The 17547-nt window shown below is 39.3% G+C and overlaps 1 protein-coding gene across 3 annotated transcripts in view; it reads right to left on the bottom strand.

The window, feature by feature from the left end:
- CLYBL (citramalyl-CoA lyase) overlaps positions 1-17547 on the bottom strand; it is a 183172-nt gene that overhangs the window by 139506 nt on the left and 26119 nt on the right. The window lies entirely within an intron of this gene.

The raw sequence follows: 17547 nt of genomic DNA, 5'->3' as shown, positions 1-17547 counted from the left end.
CCACATCCTAGGCCACCCCCAACCTCTCTCACCACCAAGGAAATATAACAAGCGAATAAAAAGAGAACCCACACAAGTGACACTGACGCAAAACTCCACACAGTAGAAAAATTGAAGCATTGCCACCTCACCCACCCTCCCCCGCTTTCCCCCAACCTAATACTGCATGCAGCATTAATGTTTCACCACAAATGTAACTGATCTGTAGAAAACACAACTTGCAAAAGGAGACAATGCACATATTTTTGTAAACTAAGAAATCTTTAATAAAAATTCTTTAAAATAAAAATAAGCTATATGAAGTATTTTCTTTTATCTGTGCTGGATCTTTCAATCATTCAGCTTCATTTGATCTCCAGAAGTTCTGGTGCAATAAGAGAGGGAGATAAACTTTTAGCTATCCATGCCACAGAGTTATTTTATAAGCTTGAATCAAGTTACCTCTTTTCTCTAAACCCCAAAGTCCCAAACCCTACAAATGTTCTTCATAAAATCTGCTCCAACCCCTGATGATCTTTGTTGCCAATCTCTGAACATTTCCCAACTCTACAGTATCATTTTACACTTGCTTACATCAAATTGCACCTGCCATTTTTTAAACCATCCATTCAGTTTGGAGAGGTCCTTTTGGAGCTTCTTTGAAATCTATTTTTTTTAGTAAACTTGAACAATTTAACACAGGTAGCTACCAATCTGCACAGGGACAATGCTCTGGACACCTGTGCACATCGGTGAAGCCCATGTAAGGCTGTCCCGCCTTGTGGCTTTTTTGGGGTTACTTCTAGGTTTGGCACAGTCACACACATATCAGATGCACCTAAAGTGGCCTGTATCATCAGCAAATTTGGACCTCTCCCTGCTCATCCAAATCTAGATCGTGTATACATATGTTAAAAAGCACAGGGCCCAATACCGATCCTTAGGAGACCCCACTTTCTACATCCCTCTATTTGGAAAAGTGTCTGTTTATTCCTACTCTCTGCTTGCAGCTATTTAATCAATTCCTAATTACTATTAGGGACGCGGGTGGCATTGTGGGTTAAACCACAGAGCCTAGGGCTTGCCGATCAGAAGGTTGGTGGTTCGAATCCCCGCCACGGGGTGAGCTCCCGTTCCTCGGTCCCTGCTCCTGCCAACCTAGCAGTTTGAAAGCACGTCAAAGTGCAAGTAGATAAATAGGGACCACTCCGGCGGGAAGGTAAACGGCGTTTCCGTGCGCTGCTCTGGTTCACCAGAAGCGGCTTAGTCATGCCGGCCACATGATCCGGAAGCTGTACGCCGGCTCCCTTGGCCAATAAAGCGAGATGAGCGCCGCAACCCCAGAGTCGGCCACGACTGGACCTAATGGTCAGGGGTCCCTTTACCTTTAATTACTATTTTAACTATTTATTACATTTATCAGACACAATCTTTTGGGAAAGAAAAACCATGCTCTATGTGGCCTAAAAGGAAATTGTAAAAATATGCTGAACTAAATGGTACTGAAATGGCATAAAGAAAGGCTTTTCAAACCTTTATCCCTTTTCAGCTGTTGCTGAATAAGTGCTCCTAATGGCCAATGAGCACATTAAAACGAAAGAAAACAATGCAAACTCTCAAAACGGAATTTACAGTACAACCTTGCACATACTTACTCTGAAGCAAGTCTCACTGTGTTCAGTGGACTTACTCCCAGGTAAGTGTTCATAGGATTACAGCTTTAGTCTTGTTTGTTCACAAGTCTGTATCTTCTGAACGTGGTCTTGGAAGTGAATCAGCGCCAGAGTGAGCCGTTTATTGCTAAGTGGCCTCTGCATCAGGAGATGAATACTAGTTTAGCAAGTGCCAAGGACTAAACTGGGGAGGTGTCTTGCCACATCTCACAACTGTCCACCTAGGAGTGGCAACCAAATGATGAAACCTCTCCTGTTTGGAACTGTGTTTCGTCGAGAGATGGTGGACTTTTCTTCATTGGAGGTTTTTAAATATATGTTGGGTGACCACATGCCAGAGATTCCTTAGCTGCGATTCTTGCAATGCAGGGGGTTAGAGAAGTCTCCTCCAATTCTACAATTCTATGATTCTGTGCATGGAAGGGGGGGGGAAAGCCCTCTTGCCATTAGCAACATCCCAACCACAACCACCATCCAATATATTGCTTAGGGCAATAATCAAGGGTGCCAACACATTTTGTTAGGCATAGTACACTGTTTTCTGATTGAGTTTGAAGATGGCAGACAGACAGGATATCAACAGGTGGCTCTTTCCCCATAATTACATTTCCAATACAATTTAAGGCTGAATCTATTGAATCTTTGTCTGCCAAACAGCTGTTAAAGACACAGCAGCTCTACTCTTCCAAAATGCCAACCCAAACCCATGCAAATAACTCAAGATTTGTGAGTTGTCTTTCATCCACTGAACTTAAACTGATAATTCTAGATTTGGTGTATGGTATTTCTGGTTGAAAGGGAGGATCAAAAGAGATACAAGATTTACAACCACCAGATTTCAAGTGGCCATGCCTGGATAAATTCAAAATTAAATTGTGAAGAAGAAGCTTTCTGCAAATGACAAGGGCCACAAAATCAAAATAGCTGATAATGGCAACCAGAAATTTAATTCTGTTGGCCAGCAAGGAATGCCTCCAGAATGCTTTGCCACAGGGCAACTAAACAAACAAACAAACAAACAAACAAACCTCCACCTACACAGGATGCAAATGGTGCCTCTTTGAAAGTTGTGTCAGGAAGAGCCTCATGCTACTTGCTAGCATATATTGCTCCCTAGGCAAATTCAAAAGAGATGCATTTTGTATCTGTGAAGCCAGAAGCAAGAAAACTAAGCCATGCTGGTTGCTAGAACAATAGTTTGTTACCAAGCCCTGCATAAATGTGTGTATCCCTGTAATGAGCCCAGGAACATACCGATCTACAGCTACAGAAATATTTTTGCAATGGAAAATGGCCATATATGATTTCCAGATTTCACAATGTGTGCTATTGGTATTACACACAAGCATGTGTACAAACAGAGATCAGTCAAAGCCCTCATTTTTGCAGGAGGAGTCTTGGCTGCAAATATCGTATCTTAGCTAGCAGCTTGTGCATTTTCAAGAACACATCAGAGCAATAACCTTAAAAGTTTATGTTAACATGCATCTTGCCTCTGTACACTGGCATTCAAAAGCTGTCCCACTGTTACATATTGCTAAATATAATTTTGGATCCAGACTCAGCCATGTTTAGAGGCGACCCAACTAAAATCTAAACATGACCAAATCTGGATCTAACCCAAATAAATCAGTGGGACAAGTTAGTCAACATTAGTAAGTTACCGGTAAGTCCCAGACTAAATTGAACTTCCTTTCAATTCAACCCACTGTATTTTACAAAACACCAATATGCATATTATATATTACGGGGGGAAATCATTTTATTTTTATTTTTAAAAATTAGCCTATTTTATTTTTTTAAAGTCCTAGTTCACTCTTCTGCTCAGAAGGTACACAAAGCATCTAACAAGGTAAAGAACTGTGCTTTCCTATCACAATGCGGGCTTAACTCACTGACGCCCAGGGGGCATAGGATTGCAGCCTTGAAATTATGTATTTCAAAACAGAAGCAGCCGCAAATCAACACGCCTGTTGAAACAATTGAGTTTTAAGAAGACTTTCAAAAATATAAAGTGCTGATAAGGGTACACAGTTCTCTCTAGGGAGGGAAGCTTCATGACAGCAGTGCGACACTACACAGAGAAACCCAGCCTTAACCTTTAAAAAAGGGAGAGTAAGGAGAGAGCCTTACACATCAATTAAAAACAAACAAACCAGGAGACAAATGTCGGTTCATATGCCAGAAAGATCCATGCAATATGGTGCTCCTGTGTCATATAGTGAGGTAAGTGCAATGTTCAGACAAGCAATTTTAGCATGTTCATTAATGTTTTATTTCCTTCACTGCTTCAGCATACATAAAACCTAACAATACCCTTGAGATGACAAAGGTGTTACTTTCATAATGTTTCTGTCATATTCCAGAATTTATTGCAATGGAGAGACTGGCAAGAAGGCAGAACTCACAAACGTAGCGATGCAACATTTCATTTGTCTGTCTCCCAATGGCAGACTCTGTCATCTGAGTAAAAGCCTTATTAACATTTCTTTTGCGTTTTATAGCTTCCTCTGTTTAGAGCTTCTTCAGTTTTACAGGTGGAAAATACCATTTCTCTATATGCTGCATAGCTTTATTGATGATAGCAAATTTCTTTTGAGATTATTGAATGAAAACTGCTGCGAGAGTCAAAATTATCAGTATGTGTTAAATTTACAAGCCTACCTACCGCTCCCTTTATAGGGAATCAGGCAAAGTAATGTTTAATTGTTTTTTTTAAAAAAAAACCAACACAAGGACCTTCATCTTAATTTATAAAGCTTTACAAATTTAATATTTTAAAAATATGATTATCAATCCTGGTTACTGCTAAAGTAGATGGAATAGGACTGTGTTGTGTTGACAGGTGCCGTTTCTCTAAGGGATCACAATAAATTTGATTTTTGAAAAGCAACGTAGATTTCCTCCACATGACTGAATGCTCTAACAGAGCACGATGTGGGCACAATCCACTAGCATGTTCTTCCCCATTGAAATCTGTGGGAAGATTATGCCATTTAACAACTTGTTAAACGTAGGGAAGAAAATGGGTGGAGGGGGAGGAATTCTTTTCCCTTTCAAAACAAATTATACATTTTAATCAGTACGCTTTACCCAGCAACAATTCAATATCATTTCAGGGGAGCAGACTTTTTAAAAAAAAAAAAAAATCACGAAGATTAATAGAAATTTAAACTAAAATACATCTTAAATAAACAAAAGCTTTTGTTCCTGCATTGAAAGAACTACAAAAGTAAACTACAACATAGGAAAAGCCTTTTAAAACTGACAAAATGGCAAGTCAGAGGTCAGAGAGCCAAGGAGGGCAAGAGAAAGCCCTCCCTCACAATGTGTGGGTCATTCTTCTAACTTCTGTGTCTAGATTCGCCTAATGATAAATTCCACATTAGCTCCACCCCTCACATGCAGCAGAAAACACTTGAATTGCTGGCTGCCTCAACAGAAGTTTGGTTTGCTGATCGGACATGAAACAAAAGAAAAACAGCGGGACACAATTTATAAGGGGGCAGCGAAGGCTGACACGCTATTGTACTCTTGAGGTACCCACAAGCTGTTAATTCCATTTTAACATTGTTAATAAGACTGTTAACACATATGACTTTGTTTAGAGACCTTGAAAACATCAACAAACTAGTGGAAAGACCCTCCAGAAGTAAAATATGATAAGGGTAGAAACAGAAAAGAATTGCACTTCTTTAAATATTAAAAGACAAGCTTTTATTTTTTACCTGCATGGGGTGCTAGGCACAATTAGTCATCCAGGTCTCTGACCCATGGAATACATATTTTATTCGGTCAATATTTTGCTTATCTTTTAAACTTCTCTTTCACAAAAAGCAACAACACACACAAAAATGTAAATCAGATCTTTTGGCTCTGCCTACGTACATCTTCCACCATCCCCTAGCCAGATACTTGCACTTTGTGTGTCTGTGTGTGTGTGTGTTGCACACAAATGTGCAGATTTAATCAGTGTGGAATGCTTTAAATGAATAAATTGGGTCTGACAGATTTATTGCAGTTAATTTTGCAACAGAATGGGAAAATGTTTGGATCACAGCCTTTTAAGTATTAGGAAAACAATTAATCCATCACATAACGGAAATTCCTGCATTACACCCTCATGTCCAATTAAACAGCGTCAAGTAATTTCATGTAGGAAAGCAAGAAAAGTCTCAAAACCTTGCATAAATAAGCTGCACTGTGTTAAAATAATTGTTATTGATATCAATTTTTAAAAGCAAAAATATTCATTCTTTGGATTAAAATGAACTATTTTTTCCAAGAAATCTTTATACTCTTCTAGTATATAAAGAAAGTTGCATTTCCTGAGGAAAGTCAAAGTCGTTTTCTCTTTTAAAGCTATGCAGGGAGGTAGGGTAATTCATTTAATTTTTGTTAAAAGTATGTGATCTGAGGGTCAAGTATTTATTCAGGATTACAACTCCCTTTCAGTCATTTATTGAGAAAAAAGCATGGGATCATTGCCACAGCATACAAACATGATCTCACCAACCTTTAATTTAAAGTAATGTCATTTAATCAGTGATATAAAAATTCAAGATTATACATGTTTGCACAAACACATGCACCGACTCAGAACAATAACAACAAAAGCATGAGAGAACTAGAATTGCATGTGGAAAGTTCTGGATATTAGATACTTATAATACACACACACACACACACACACACACTGCCTTTTATGAAAATATTTCAAAGTGGTTTACAATAAAGTATGTTAACAACAGTAAAAAATAAATCCAGTTGAATTAGCAATCAGTAGAAAATTGAACAATTTTTTAACAATTAGCTGGCATGAACATTCAGCAAAGGCTTGGTGAACAAGTAGATTTGTAGTATGTGCTGAAATTGCATCACTGCTTGTACTTGCCGTATTTCTAGGAAGCGGCAGCAGTGTGTTATTTGTTGCTAGAGAACCCTGCAGTTTTGCAGATCTACTAGCATTTGTGCTAAACAGCCACACCATTTCGGGGGGAGGGAGTTGCATATCAGTCCCAGACACGTCTATGGAAATACTTGTTCCATTAAATTTCAATGCAATTTACTTCCATATTTCCAAGAAGGTTTATGTGTGGTGGCATTCTGGTACCCCTGTCTTAATTAATGACGCTGTGTGGAAGTGCCGTTAAAAGTTTAAAGTCTAAGGTGGCTCCATTACATAATTACATTTCCTGCATTTGATAAGTGAAAATAAGAGCTAATCTTTCATCTATCTATCTATCTATCTATCTATCTATCTATCTATCTATCTATCTATCTATCTATCTATCTCTATCTATCTATCTATCTATCTATCTATCTATCTATCTATCTATCTATCATCTATCATCTGCTTTCTGATCCATTTTGATGTTTCAATGAGGGAGGAGAGTGATTATGAGAGTAAGTTAAGCGACTGCATAGTATTATGTTTTCAAAGATTCTGCATCAAAAACACAGTACCGTAAAGAAGGATGGAACACAACAATGATAAAATTCATGAAGTGTGTGTGTTGGGGGTGGAGGATGACACAGAACACCAGTTCTGTGCAGGTTGTTTGATTATTTAAAAAAGAAGAAAAAGAAAATCAACCTATTGAGAAGCAAAAAATAGGGTTTGCTATACAAGCCACAAACGAAAGTCCATAAAATGCAGGGTACGACTTTTCAATTCATTCACACACACTACAGTACAGTGACTGTTTTACTGGTTTCTTACAATCTTATGTTCAAGATACACACATTCCAGTCTAAGTAGTTCAGTTGCCATAACAACCTCGTAAGTTTGTTCTCCCATTCTTTCATTTAAAATTTTTTATTATTTTTGGTAAATTCTAGGACAGCCAGTGCGGTTTCCGAAATAATTTATTTCTCATGTTGCTCTTCGGAAGTCTGTTTCTCTCTCTCTCAAAAAGCAAACAAACCCCACACTGAAAATAATGAAATCACCTCCCATTTGCCATTGCTCAAAAGAAGTACATTACACTCAACTATCTTTTGGCATTCACTTCAGCTCAGGTTTATAAAGAAGTAAGTGATTTCCTTATTACCTGTCTCTCCCTTATTTTTCCTCTCCAAAATAGGAGCAGGGGTGGAGGGTGGGGTGGAGCAGGAGGGGGGAAAATGCTGCTTATATAAAAGTTACTAAATGAAATGTAGTAAAGCTCTCACTGCTACATCTTTAAAGGGGTTTATAGTTCCATTATCATGCGGTAACTATAACTGTTTGTTATAAGGGGTTATAGGCTGACCAGGTAGCTTTTTAAAAGGTGTGTTATATTATTTGTGATGTTTCGTTATAACAAAGTGGAAAAGCTAGCACAACTTCCCTTCAAATAAATTGACATTCCTCAGCACCAAACAACAAAACAGTGGACGACAGGATGTGACTAACAAACACTGGGGAAAAGTCAAGCTGTGCTTTTAGCATATGCAGTGAAACTGAAGACTTTTCTTGCTTTTTAACATGCTTATGCATCTCAATGAGGGGGTTTTTTTTTGGGGGGGAGGCAAAAAAATACCAGTGGGATTATTTCAAAAATTAAGAAAGAGTGATATGTGTTTTCTGGGGGTGAGAGAAAGGAAAGCTACAATCCTATGCACACTAAGTTGAGCACAGTGTGAATTGAGTAAACTGGCGCAAGCTTGTGTTTTTAAGTTTAAAAACTAAATATCTCAGATACAACAACAGGGCACAATCCACCTAAAGTTAAGCACTTTTAAAGTCTCATTGATTTAAGTGAGAGAGCTAAGCTCTCTTATTGCAATGTGAAAGACTTCAGTGCAGTGCTTAACTATGGCCATATCATGCCTGAGGCTACATCAACTGTTATAGATAAATGGATCTTATCTCTCTTATTAAGGGCACAGCCAGGTAATGTGAGGAAAGCGTGTTACTCTGTGAAACGATTTAAAACTGCAGCGTTCTTTTAAGACACAGAAGCACACAACAAATAAAACACCTCACATACTAATTTCAACTAGCACTTGAAAACTGCCTGCATTTCCTATGAGAAAAAAGAGAGAGAGGCTTGCTTCAAATTAATAAAGAAGATCCTTTCTCGAGTCTGCACACCCTCAAAAAAACATTATGGACAAGGGAAAAGTAATAATAATGTGAATATAATTTCTTTGTCCTTGAATGGAAATGTAGGCTGACACCATATCGAAACGACAAGCGTCATTCATTTTACCTGGACCCAAAAGAAAACCCCAACACCCAGCCCAATCAGACTTTACAACTGTTCTGCCGATATTTGCACAGTATTATAAACAGAGGCTGACACCCACTGTTCCCCGAACAAAATGCAATGGCGCTTTGTTCTTTCTGGGTCTCTCCTTCCGAGTTTTCTCTCCCTACCCCAAATTCACCCCAGCTAATTTGGAGTTCTCTCCTTGCTTGTTTCCGTGTCAATACCACCACCCACCGGCCAGGAAGAGAGACTGCCATTTGGCTGCAATCTCCCGCCTGCCACAAAAGCCCCTCAAGACTTCTCATCTCAGCCTTGCAAAGGGGGAAGGGAGCTCAGGAAAGACATCACCTCAGCATTCCTCAGTTGCGTTAGATCTTTCTCCAGTTGTTGTTTTTTCCCCTTCCGTCCTGGAGGGGCGAGGAGAGAAAACAGCCACTTCAAAGGGGAAACTTTCTGCTTGATGCAGAGGCAGGGCTGTTGTCCTACTGTTGCCACTATTATTTATTATTATCATCATCATCATTATTAAAATCTTCTCATTCTTCTTGTCAGCTTGCTAATGAAGCTGTCATTATTACTGAGGAAAAGTAGGAGGCAGTACATGCCAGGGGAGGCGTTCGCACACTAACAGATCCCTTTCCAATTTGTTTCCCCTCTGAAGAAAATGGGGAAAAAAAATATCTATGGCACAGAAAATCACAATGAGCAGCCTTCTGCTGTCTCCATTTTCATTCCCCACCCTGTGGTTTGTGCACATTATAAAATGTTGGCTAGCTTTATTCAATACAAGAATGCTTCCCCATTTCCCCATCTGCAGATTTCAATGCAACATGTATATTCGCAGCACCTCTATGAGGTGAAGGAATAATTCCTTCATATTAAAGATTTATAATTGGAGGAATAGCGATGGGAGTAGCTCACCAAGAACCCTACAGAATATTCAGGAATATGGCTGCAGAATAACTTATCTCGTACTGGATTCGAGTAGGACATAGTTGTCCATTTCTTCTAAAACCATACGTAAGAATTCTGGTCCTTCTAATGTTAATCACAGGGGAAAGCCGACCCTCTGCCATGTTCCCATTGTCTGGAGTTATTTCTTTATTTTATATATCTGTACCCCTTTCAAGATTATGTCCTCATAGGGTGGAATCCAATATATTAAAAAACAACAATACAAATGGAAAATACAAATTAAAACTATACACCTAAGTAAAACCAGCATCAAAATAAGTAAGAGTCATTGTATCACCTTTAAAGAGATTGTGTTATGCTTGTCACAAGGTTTAGCATAAAGGCCATAAGGGGAAAGAGAAAATAATGACTTTTTGAACGACAAGGGTAGCTTTCTGTGCCTAAGAAACAGTGGATAATGCTGGCACTCTTTGCAACCTCATATCTCAGCCTCTTTTGATCCGTTTCTTCTGGATCAACTAGATCGCACAATGCACCGCAGAACTGCACCACCCCTTCACACGATGGCAGTGTAAGAATGGCAGAAAATAGCAGGTATGAGCGATGGTGATGAAATGCAAGATATCTGAGGAACGTCTGAGGGTTTTGAGGAAGGTGACGTTGGCAACATCACTCAGAAATGACGTTAATTGTGCAGTGAACTGGTACAGATGCACAGGCTGTTTGCAAGGGGAAAGAGAGGAGGCAAACGTCATCATACAGATATATGAAGCTGCCTTTTACAGAGTGGGCCCACTGGTCCATTCATCTACTCTGATTAATTGTGATTCTCAGGCAGCCCCACTGCTTGGGGTCCTTTTAACTGGAGATGTCAGAAAATGATGCGGGGAACGTCTTCATGAAAAGCATGCGTTCTGCGGCTGAGTTATGGGCCCATTCAAACATGCTCTGAAGCCGTACACGAAACGATAATCATCGACAAAGGGGTAATGATGCCAAAGAACAAATGATGAACCCAAACCTGAAATAAACAGGGTAACAATGAAGTAAAAAGGAGATATCTCTAAAGGAAAGGGACAAGAATGCGCTTGTCTATAGGCATAAGGTAATCACAAGTAAATTATGGGGGCGAAACCTGAATATAGAAAGAAATAATGAAAACAATAATGGGTTGGGCTCCATGCTTTCTCATCAGACTTTGCATGCATTCATTTAAGCAAGGTTTGCCCTATTAACTAACAACTTCTTTAAAACCACCTAGATATCAGGTGCTCAGAACGTCAATCATTTCCATCACCTTCAAAACGTGTTGTGGGAGTGGAGAATATGATGGGGGGAAAGACTTCAGCAAACGTTGGTGTAAATCCACAGAGATTCTAGAAGTATCCATCTAAAACAATATTTATAAAGGATTTTAACATGGGTAGCTAAACCGACACAGCAAAGCCATTGTCTTTTTTCTTTTAAGAGCCAGGTTTGTTGTTTTGCTATAGACAGCTGTGTTTTTACAGATGCAGAGCCATGTGTCTCCAGTGAAAAGGGCTACTCTTCCCCTCAGATGTGAAAGAAGATCAAAGGTTTAAATACAGAAATACAAGATCCTTTTCCCTTTGGAATGAGCTGGTGTGTGTGTATACATGCAGTGGCAGAACACCAAAATCTCCATCTGTTATCCTTATGCAGTGCACAGGTTAACCTTTGCAATAGGGTTTGCAAGGCGGTTATCACAGCTCAGAAAAACAAAGCTGAATTGGGTTCACGTGCACATTTCACCAAACAGCATAATCAAAACTAATAGACAAAATCTGAATCCTCTGAGAGCTGGTGGCTGAACACTTGCTATTAGGCTTCCTTAGTAAAGAACGATGTCTAATTTAAAGCCAGTAGGTTTAGGTTTTCTACAGCATAGATTCTGGGAGGTGGCTGATTCTTTTATAGAGTTATTAACATGGAGGTGTATAGGGCTGGGGGAGCTCAACTCATAGGATAACAAATAGAAATTGGACAACTTGCAACAGAAAGAAAAACCATCACATTGTTTGGAGCCTCCACAGAGATATGCAAAGCCACGGCAGCCACAGTTTCTCACCATCAGTTTATGCAACAAAGAATTTGGGTATCACAAACTACACCTCCCTTGATGGCGAAAAATCAGACATATTATTGGGGGCAGGGTCCTGCTTTCAGAATAAGCACCATGAGGCTATCTGAGGGGTGTTATCGCATTGTGATGCTTCAGATCAGAACCAAAGGTCTCTAGGACACCTTTGGGAAGCACAACATTCAACAATCGCACAAGGGTTTTTTGCCATCCTTTACACATCTGGAATATTTTCAGAGAATATGAACAGCTCTACTAATGGTCACTAAATTCAATAGTGTAACAATATAATATCTGACGATCACAAAAAATGCAGCTGATTGTGAACATTCAGTCATGATTCCTGAGTATTTATGCTTTTGGGGAATCATTGTAAACATACATACATCATTCAAAAATGGAGAAAAACAGCTTTAATCTTTATTGTCACCCCTTATTGCTAATTATCTTGCCACCATGATGATGGTGATGATTGATTTATATACTGATTCCATGCCAAAATGGCTTCTACTCTGAAGTGAAGTGCTCTTTTGTCCATGAAACAGGGCCCATTACCCTGTGAGAGAACTACAACTCCCATAAGCCCCAGCCAGAACAGGCAATAGTCAGGGATGATGGGAGCTGGAGTTCAGTAACATTTGGCAGGTTTCAGGTTAGCCACCTTTCTTATAAAAAGCATAAAGTCCTCTTCATATGTCAAACTAATACATTTTATGCCAATGGGATGAAAGGATGCAAAGATGTTTTGTTATTTTTATCTTCAGCTCCTTTGAGAGCAGAAAATATATTTTCTTAAATCAGCATGGAGTGATCAATAGGGATCAAAGAATCAAGGCTTTCACCAGAAAATCTCTAGCAGTTTCTTGCTGTCTATGGAACAACCCTGGTTTGAAAGGAAAGGTGTGACTGCCATCTAGTGGATAGCTATAAACCATAATTTTTGAATTGTTTTAAATATAAAAAATCTATTCATTATCATTCTAAAATATTCCCATGTATTTTTACAGATTTATACCTGTAATGTTGAGTAACATCAGTGAGCTCCTCTTAGTCATTTCCTGACTGCAAGAACGTTTGAAAACGAATAATTCCTAATAGTACTTACACATTTCAACATATTTGGTATATGTGTAGTACTTAACCATTTCATGTTTCCCACCAAATCATACAATATTGCATCTAGGTCACAATTATTACTTGAATTCAGCAATTGTTCAGGGTTCTGGATTCCAAATATTTAATAAGAAATAAATATTTCTTCACAAAATGGAATTTTGACCATGGAGGAATCTGCTATTAGGCTCAGTGGGCCTCCATCTCATTCCTTGTGTGGAATTAGTCCAGTATCCTTTGTGGCCTGTCTCACTGATGTGTCCTAACCAGTTCTTTTTTGTTTTTTTTAAGATCAGGCCATAATTTTCCATGTGTTAGAATGATAGGTAGAAGTCAACCTTAGGGCTTACTGTTATGATACATTTGTAGGAGTGTAAAAGGTAAAGGACCCCTGGACAGTTAAGTCCAGTCAAAGGCGACTATGGGGTGCGGTGCTCATCTCACTTTTCAGGCCGATGGAGCAGGTGTTTGTCCACAGACAGCTTTCTAGGTCATGTACCCAACATGACTAAACCGCTTCTGGGGCAATGGGACATGCCAGAGTGCATGGAAACGCCATTTACCTTCCTGCCACAGCAGTACATAATCATCTACTTGCACTAGTGTGCTTTCAAATGGCTAGGTTGGCAGAAGCTGGGACAGCAACAGGAGCTTATCCCATCGCATGGGTTCGAACCGCCGACCTTCCAATCGGCAAGCCCAAGAAGCTCAGTGGTGGCACTGTGATCTGTAGGAATGTAAGGTAAGTCATATTACGGAAGAAGAGACTATTGCCATCACAGGCCAGTCTGTTTACAGTCTATGTCAGTTTTGCATATGTTCATTCAAAAGTCTATTCCACCCCCTTCATTCCACAATTTGATTTTTAAGAAAAATCTGCACAAATATTCATGCTGAAGTACTTATTTAAATATGCATTTTATGCTTTATGAACATATTTTATTGGAAAATACACATTCTAAAATGCATTTTGCTATATTTTTGAGCCGAGAACTAGGTTACACAATTCAGAGAGGTGTGAAATCCAAAGTATAATTACATTCTGATCTGCACATTAGTCTGGGAAGCACAGATCAGGCTGGTTTGCATCAGAATTCACAGATACTGAATTCCTCGAGCATCCCTATTTTTTTAACACCTCCCAATATGTGTCTCCTTTCAGCTGGGGAAACAACAGTGCCAGCTCAATGCCTCCTTTTCAATGTAAAATAGATGGCTGGCTGGCTGCCACACCCTTCACTGTCATCCTCAGCAAGCGGAATGGTTTGTGCTTTCCTGTATTTCTTTGAAAAGCAGATTAAATCACTCTGTAGCCCTAGTCCTTCTCTTGCTTGCTTTCCTTTGAATCATAGGCAGAAGTGATGGCATTCTTGGTGGCTGTTTTCTTGATTTAGAGGATGACATAATCTGAAAATTCCTGAGTTAAAGAGACCCTGTGTGGATTCCAAATCAGTTCTATACCATTCAGACTCAGATAAAAGCGCTTAGGGTGAACCCAAGGCATTTTCTCATCTATCTGAGCACCAGTCGGTTTCTTCCTCCTCAAAGGAACACACAATAAAGGCTTCCAATAAAGGAAAGTGTTGGCCAAATGGCAGCAGAGATGTCTCAACTGTATTTGTAGCACTGGACAGTACAGTAGAGCTGTATCACTCACTTGACCCACCTCCTGCTGGAGAGAGGTGCAGCAGTCATAGTTCAACTACGTATTACAATACGTGAAAGAGTGGCCAAGGCCAAATTTGTGCAGAGCGCCTTTTCTCACCAACACTAAAAAAACACGAGCCCCCTCATCACATCTGGGATTTGAAGTGAGCTCCACAAACGTTTGACCCACAACCGCACTGCTTTTAGAAATACAGCTCAAAAAAGCTTGATGTTTTCTCTACCTGTATTTAAGGCATGCGCCCGGTATTGAGAGATAATGTATATCTCATTTACAATGGTAAGGTAAAGGTAAAGGGACCCCAGACCATTAGGTCCAGTCGTGGCTGACTCTGGGTTGCGGCGCTCATCTTGCTTTATTGGCCAAGGGAGCCGGCATACAGCTTCTGGGTCATGTGGCCAGCATGACTTAGCTGCTTCTGGCGAACCAGAGCAGCGCACGGAAACACCGTTTACCTTCCCACCAGAGCGGTACCTATTTATCTACTTGCACTTTGATGTGCTTTCGAACTGCTAGGTTAGCAGGAGCAGGGACCGAGCAACGGGAGTTCACCCTGTCGCGGGGATTCGAACCGTCGACCTTCTGATCGGCAAGTCCTAGGCTCTGTGGTTTAGACCACAGCGCCACCAGTGTCTCTTATTTACTTATTTACCCGTGTCCCTTATTTATTTACACTGGTGCAGCTGCACAATTAATGAGTGTGGAAAAGCTCTAGCACCCCAAAATTATAAACAATTTTATTATTATTATTATTATTATTATTATTATTATTATTATTATTATTGTCCTATTAATTTTACTTTATGTATGTTTGGAATGCAATGTTTCCTCTGAGGAAACATGCATAGGATTGGGCTTCAATCTGACTCAAAGCCATGGGATTGGACTTAATCCAAAAGTCAATGGATTTGGGGCCAATTCGCCTTCATTTACAACAACAGATTTTCCATCCCTTTAAGACTCTCACCCAGTTGTTGGAACCCTTGCCTTTGAAAAACATTAGATTAGATAAATGTTCTCTTTTGCAGTGGCTTCTTCACACATGGAAGTCAGCACCACGCCATAATACAACAAAAGCAATAACACAAAAGCTAAGATACTGCACAGGCACATTCATTCTTAAATGAAAAACCGTCATGTACGAATTTTAGCCATAATTCAATGTCCATCATTCCACAATGCAGACAATAGACTGGATCCAGAGAATGCCTGTCATGCTTTAATCCAATTTAAATCAATGGGGCCAAAGTTGGTCATGACTAACTTGTTCCACTGACTTATTTGGGACTAAAGTATGACAACTGTCCTCTTGATCCAGATTATATACTTTACCTTACAATTGAATATTTTACCGAAAATTGGCGATTAAAAAAAGTGTTAATTTCCCCCCATTTATGTTGATTTCTTCATATATTTAAACAATCTAATATCTATGTGAATCCTTCTGTAAACCAGTGTTGTTCTTGCATATGTGTATTTTGATAATGTATTGTTGACCTCATTTGACCTTCTTGGCATGCTATAACCCCAGAACCCTTCAATTAACCACTGCTTCTTGTTACTTTCAAACTAGGAGAGTATTTACTTACATACTTTCTATATTGCCCTTCATCCAAACACCACAGGGTGGTTTACAATACAAAGATACACAGTACAGTAACAAACAAAAACAATAAAACTCCCCCCACAGTTTAAAAGGCCACAGATTGTCTAATTAGCCAAAGACCTGGGAAAAGAGGAATGTTTCTGCCTGCCGCCTAAAGATATGTCACGAAGGTGCCAGGTGAGTCTCCCTTAAAATGGTTTAAGATGATGGCTTGTTCCAAACTTAGTAACTATAGTTTCTTGGTTCAGAAGAAAAAAGAAACTATGGTTAATTGAACACTTCCTAAAATAGATGGAACTGGCATTGCAAAGATGGTTTGTGGGCAGAAAAAGTTTGTGCATTTCTTAGCTTACAATGCTAAGGCCATTAAGTGTTCAGTATAGCTACATTTCCTTTTGTTTCCCCAAGCCATTTTTAAATTATGATATTGCTAATCGTCTAGTTATTGTTGAGAGTTATTTTAATGTTCTTGCTTATTGTGTTTTATATTGACTTGCTTTGCTGTAAACCATACTTGACACCTCTAAATAAATAGATAAGTTTTGCAAAAAAGGTGACAATGTTATTTATCCCTTCCATTAAAAAAGGTTTACAAGGTATGTTCCTGATTTTTATTCCCTGATTAGGGAATAAAGCTCACCCTGTTCCAGCCATCCTCTGAAAAAGAGCAGAGGGGTTTAGTTCTCCCAGTAAAACCTTATTTCAACCTTAATTTCACTATATACTGCTTTGGCTACTGTTGGCATTATTTGTAAGGGTAGAGTAGCTGCTTACGTCCACCCCACCCCCACCCCAGCTCCAAAAAAAGAAAGCACCCAATTTTTTTAATTTTTTTTTGTACATTGCATTATAGAAGCTGTTAAACAACATTTTCACAGTCTTGGTTGGTTCCAGCACACCATTGTTTTGTGCTGGTAGTAAACCGTCATGAATGTCTAAATTATGCTTTTAATAGTACAACACACACATCAAAAATTTGAGTTGTATTTTGAAAAAATCCGTATGCTGTGCCCAGAAGAAAAGAGGACAGACTGTGAAGCATCTGTGGCACTGGGAGGGGGAATGGAGGGGGGGCAGAGGAAAAGAGTGGGAGACTATGGAAGCATTAAGTAATTGCTGCTTTTACTGAGCAAAGTACAGCTTAGCTTGTTTTGTATCTGGAAAGAACTGGGTATATATTGCTATCTGATCTGGGTGCTATTTCATTCTGAAGGCTCTGCCTTAGCAAAAGCTGAAATGCTTCCTTTTACAAAATATGATAAACACTGGGATATTTGGGGCAGGGAAATTTGGTAAAA

Source organism: Podarcis melisellensis (assembly GCF_964234715.1).
Source record: "Podarcis melisellensis genome assembly, chromosome: 4".
NCBI classification, from domain to species: Eukaryota; Metazoa; Chordata; class Lepidosauria; order Squamata; family Lacertidae; genus Podarcis; species Podarcis melisellensis.
This window is presented reverse-complemented; position numbering and strand designations above follow the sequence as displayed.